The sequence below is a fragment of the Haemaphysalis longicornis genome, unplaced genomic scaffold, assembly GCF_048455015.1.
Source record: "Haemaphysalis longicornis isolate Haplotype H1 unplaced genomic scaffold, Haemaphysalis longicornis Haplotype H1 scaffold_6, whole genome shotgun sequence".
Lineage (NCBI taxonomy): Eukaryota > Metazoa > Arthropoda > Arachnida > Ixodida > Ixodidae > Haemaphysalis > Haemaphysalis longicornis.
Genome location: NW_027526407.1, coordinates 75,002,947 through 75,008,566, shown reverse-complemented (window position 1 = coordinate 75,008,566; position 5,620 = coordinate 75,002,947).

Here is a 5,620-nt window from a genome sequence, read left to right as displayed (position 1 = left end):
TTGTGAAGGTGGCAATCAAATGCATTCAGGCGGTAGAACCCCTAACGGGGGATTTTTGAGCCAAGTGTGAGCCCCATACGTTGTACGGATAATTTGTAAACAATTTTTGAAGATCGCCTTTCTCAGCCGATGAACGCGACGCCGCAACGAGCCGACCGCGGCTGACGCAACGCCGGTCGCGGTTGACGTAACGGCGATCGCGGCTGACGCAACGGCGAGGCGCCCCCCTGATTCGGCCGATCGTCGGCCGCCGGCAACGTCACTGCCATCGGCTTCCGGCTGCTCTTCCCACTGATCTCCACTTAGTTGCTGGATGGCGCTTCGCCGCTGTCGCGGCCGGGCGCGCGCACGGCCACCGGAAGTTCAACGGCTCGTCCCGGAAGTCGGGCGTCTGCTATGCTTTTCAACCGCTGATAAGCGTCCCCATTGGCGGATTTTGGCATTTTGTTCTCACTTTATTGCATTTTGGCTATATACACTGCGTTCAGATCGCAACATATGCTATACCGAAATATGCGACGTTAATATGAAGCAGAATTTAATTGCAAAGGAGAACGAAAATGTCACTTGGGTCTTGGTTTGAGAGACGACGCAGCTCTAACGGGATTTATGCTAGAAATTTATGCTAGGGATTTATGCTAGAAAGAAAACAACGTGGGCACGGCGACATGCTGTAGCCGAGTTCGTGCGCCCGTTCTGTCAAAACAGTTGTCAGTAAAGTGGTCACTGCAGAGCCTGCTGCCTGGGGATGGAGAGCTAGTTACACGGGCACAGTTAACCACGGTTAAGCAAACCGCGGTTAGACAAAACCGCAGTTTGCTGCGTTACACGACAGAGGAAACTGCGGTTACGTCGCTAACCATGGTTAGCGCAAATTGAGCTTGGCACCTCAGTTCGGTCACGCTAACCGCACTTTCTGCAGCCGCAGTGCTCAAAATCGCACAATTCAGTTCGGACGCAAGTGGCGGCGCATCAGCGGAGGCGAAAAAAAAAAAATCACCTGGCGTTCGGAAGAGACAAAGGTTCTCAAATAGCGGGCGCCCAAAAGCTGTCCCCAAGACGCGCTTACGTTCTTTGCATCGCTCTCGCAATCAGCGCGACTGCCCGTCAGCAGCGGCTCGTTTCCCGATCCGCCCGATCAACTACGACAAACGCCGTGCTAAATTTGTAAATTCCGCGCGTCGTCCGCCAAAAATGGATATAGCAGGCAATCTTGAAGCGTTTTCAGCACACGGAAACGATCGGCGCGCGCGTCGGCCGTGCCTGTAAACACGCCGGCGCGCCTGCCCGCACGGCACTGCTTGCGGCCCGAAGCACCCCTGACCACGGCAGCAACAGCTAGCTTATCGGATCGCCGCTCTTCGAAATCAATCTGATCGCGGAAAAGAACTTCCGCATTCGAGAAAATGGATGTTAGTGCGGTGAAAAATTGTGCTATGGATTGTAATTCGCAGTTGTAGAGATAGCGGTGGTCAAATATCTACCGCGATGCTAAGATGAAAGTTCCCAACACCGAACAGACCTAAGCAAACCAAGCCGGTTGCGAGCTGTTGGGGAAGCCCCTCTTCTCGCCGCGCACGAGTGCGTTGCGTTTGTGTCAGAAGCGAATGCTTTAACGTTATTTCTTTTTGTCTACACTGCTTCTCTTCGTGAAGTTAAAAGTGTGGTAATTTATTTTTGGTGCGCTCATAATCAAGTGACTGCGGTTACCAAACTTGCAATTTCGCGTGCAACATCTAAAACCGCAGTTTGCGATAACCGCGGTTAAAGTTTAGTAACCACGGTTAAACTTAACTGCGGTTACTTTCGCCGTGTAACTAGGGTATAAGTTTGCCACCCAACGCCGGTATAAATCCGGCTTAGAGCGAGGGAATCTGCGTAACAAGAGCCCCAGCTTAAAAACGACACTGATATGACATTTGCGTTTCGCTGCGTATCACGCACGTCGTTCAGATTATTGTAATACTTCCAAGTAGAACGTCTTCCCAGACGACTTCTCTGGTCTGCTTGTGCAGTTGACGGCGCAACAAGCAGGCATTTTTGGCGGAATGCGTGCGAAACCAGCCCATGCGTAGCATGCGCTATGCTGGAACGGCCCGACTTCCGGGACGAGCGCTCGAACTTCCGGCGGCCGTGCGCCGGAGAGCTCGAAGCGCCATCCAGCAACTCTGGTGGAGATCAGTGGCTCTTCCTCCTTCCTGCGCCATCCCGAAGCAAAGGCGGGTCCGCAGCGATTGACGCGTGACTAGGCGCAGGAATGTAGCTAGCGGAGAACGGAAGTCGAGCGTCGCGATGTCACATCGCTATTCCCAGTGTTTCCAGCTGCTTCGAAAGAAGCAGAGAGGGAGGAGGAATCGATCGGCAAGGGGGGAGAGGTGCACTTAATTGTTTCTCGCGCAGCTAATACTGAATTTAGATCAATAATTCCGACGGCATTGCATCGCTATATTGGTACTACGCGACAATAAAGGCCTTTTGTAACTTTTACAAAAGGCTTTTCTGGGTCCCTTTAACCTCATCTGCACCGGTAGAACAGCAATTCCTCTCTGAACAGACATGATCACATGATCTCTCTGGGATCACGTGATTGGAATTTTTTTGGCTTTCTAACAACGCTCGAGCTGCCAGCAGTGCAGTGAATGGCTTGGAATTGATTGCGATGAACATGGTGTTTCCACTGCGCAGCTAACGGGGTTTCGTAGAGCCTGCTTTTCATGGCGATGACGGTTTTAACTTCAAGCTGCAGGTTTACGTTGGCCTATACTGAGACCTCAGCGTAAGGTTAAGTTCCGGCGCGTAGCTGGAGGTTACCGATGTTATTCCAAAAAAAAAGTTTACCATTCGTGAAAACTAGCCCGCACCCGCAGCGTTGTACTGGATAACGGAAGGCCTCAAAGCCAAACCTCAAGCCTAAGCTCCGCAAAATCATTCATTCATTCATTGACAGAACACTATAGATAGCGGTGGTATTGAGACTTATCGGCTGCCATATTCCTTCGTCCAGGCACGCGCGAGACCTATCGACCGAGTCGCGATTCGGGTACTGGCGGTGTTGAAGGGTGCGCGGAAGGCCCCTGTCTTCCTCAGTGTCATCCTGGGAGCCGCCATGATGATCAAGATCCTGACCATAGCCGACCAAAGCTTGGCCTCTCGCCACGGCCACGTGTTCGTGCGCAAGAACCGGCTGCTGTCCACGCTCCGCGCCGTCTGCGACAGCCACGCGTGCCAGGAGTACGCCTGGGAGCTGCAGTCCTCCCTGGACGTCGGCTGCAACCCTTGCCACAGCCTGTACGGCTTCGTGTGCGGACGCTGGCGCCGGGGAGCCGCCGTCATGTCCATGAGGAAGGCAGCCGAAGCCAGGATGCTGCGGCAGGCTCTGCAGTCGGTGATGGCGGTGAACGTCTCCGAGGTCGACGCCAGCTCCAGTACCGCCGAAAAGGTCGCTGCCCTGGTTCAGTCCTGCCTGCACGCACAGCGCTACCCGGAAGAGTTGGCCGTTTTCCTCAGAGCACGGCGCATCCTGCCGTACCGCCATCTAAATGCCAACGACCTCCTTGACATTCTGGTAGATCTGTCCGCCAACTGGGGAGTCGACCTCTGGTTCCAGATACGGATTGGCTTGCGGAGTAACAGAACGCCTGCCGTGTACATCGGCAGAAGCCAGACTCTCGCCCACTGGGCTGCGACCGTGCAAAGAATTCGAAATACCAGGAAGTTCAGAAAGAACATACAAAGGACCCTGAAAATGCTAGGCCTACCTCGAGAACAGCAGCGGGAAGCGGCATCGCGCGTTACCTCGCTGGAAAATCTCGTCAGCGCAGCCCTGGGAAACTCTACGGCCAATAAGGAGCCGCTCGTTGTCAGCCTCGAAACGATGGCCGTGCTACTCACGCCGTCGGTGCCCACCGCGTCATGGCTCCACGCTCTCCGCTCCGTCCAGCCTCCCGGAGTGAACATGACGCGGGACGTGCCGGTCTACGTCGACCATCCGAGTGTCCTACAAGCCATAAGTCACTTGCTGGATCTGGGCGCCCGGATGCAGGACGCCGTGGCAGAACACATCGCCTACCGGACTATACTCGAGGTAGGTTGGATGGTCGACGACCGGAACCCTCGTCACCGGCCTCTTGATTCCACGCCGGACGCCGCGGCCATAAAATGTTTGCACCAGGTGAAAGACATGGTGGGAACTGCCTGGTTCACCCTAGTTCCTACTGCCGACAATGACAGAAGCCTCGCGAGGAGCATACTGGGCTCCCTGCGGCATACGATGCAGCTACCGACAGAGATCACGGCGCCGTCCGAATCGTCCGTCCCGGCTGACGTCCTGCCTCCGCTACAGGCTTCCTTCTTCGCCACCTGGGTCGCCTACAAGGAAGCGCGCTATGAGCTCCTTTCCTCGGGCCTGTACAACATTCTCGGCGCCGACGGCGTCGCAGACGTGGCCTGGAACCAAGAGCTCAACCTGACTGTCGAGCCCCTGATCTTTTCCTACCCGTTTTTTCACTCTGATCTCCACCAGGTGGTCAACTACGCGGGTGTGGGTAGGCTCCTGGCTCGAGCCGTGCTAGGCCTAACTACATCGAACGCCTCGGCGATGGCTCTGGAGGCGGCGGCAGTGAGGGCAGCCCAGCGCGCCCTCGACGAGAGCGGCAAAGCACGGACGGGCCCCGGCGCCGCTGTCTTGAACAGCACGTCCGTCAATGAACTCTTCTTCATGGCCTCGTGCTACGCTGTGTGCTCCATGGACGACGCCAACGAGACTGCGCGACTAATGTGCGACGAGCCCGTGCTGAGGACACAGCCCTTCATAGCTGCCTTCGGCTGCTCCCGTCCTCCTGAAGGCCCCGCAGCAAATAAAAAGAACTATTCAGTCGCCGCTCTTCACGGCGATAGCCACTACTTTTGTGTCCCTTTTTCTTGGTCATTGTTAAGCGCGAAATGGCCGCCGTAGTAGGGTTAGAATGGATCCCAGGGAGTACTCTGGTTACCTCGTAATTTTCTTCTTACAAATCCTTGGAAGGAGACACAGGCGTGAGGGGTCAGGGGTGAGACTGTAGCTAGTCAAAGGGTCACTTTGTAGGTACGGCATGCAACATCAACAGGTCGGGTGGCACGGATATCGAACCAAGCTACCGACAAGTCACGCAATATACACATTTTAGTATCTCTAGATACCTTTTCTATACCTTTCTATACCTTTTCTATCTCTTTCTCACTCTCTCTGCAGACCACTGGAAGATCTACCTTACTATACCTTTTCTATCTATCTACTCCTCCTCACTCTCTGTCTAGACCACTGGAAGATCACTGGTGTGCGTGACCGATACACGCGACGGGAATAGAATAGTGAGCAGAAGAACCATGGGGGCGATTCACGTTAGCCGACTTACGATCCTTCTCGACGATGATAACACCATCTCCTAGACAGAATCACACTTCGCCTACTCACAATGCTTAGAGATTACAGCACATAGAAACCGATACGACACTGGTGTCAAAGCAACTGCAGTCGCATCACACTTGCTTTCCAATGCCAAAAAATCCTCGTGGAGGTCCCGCAATAAAGTCACTGCGCAACCTCCTATGATGGCATTCAATTACCCGATTCACACCATGA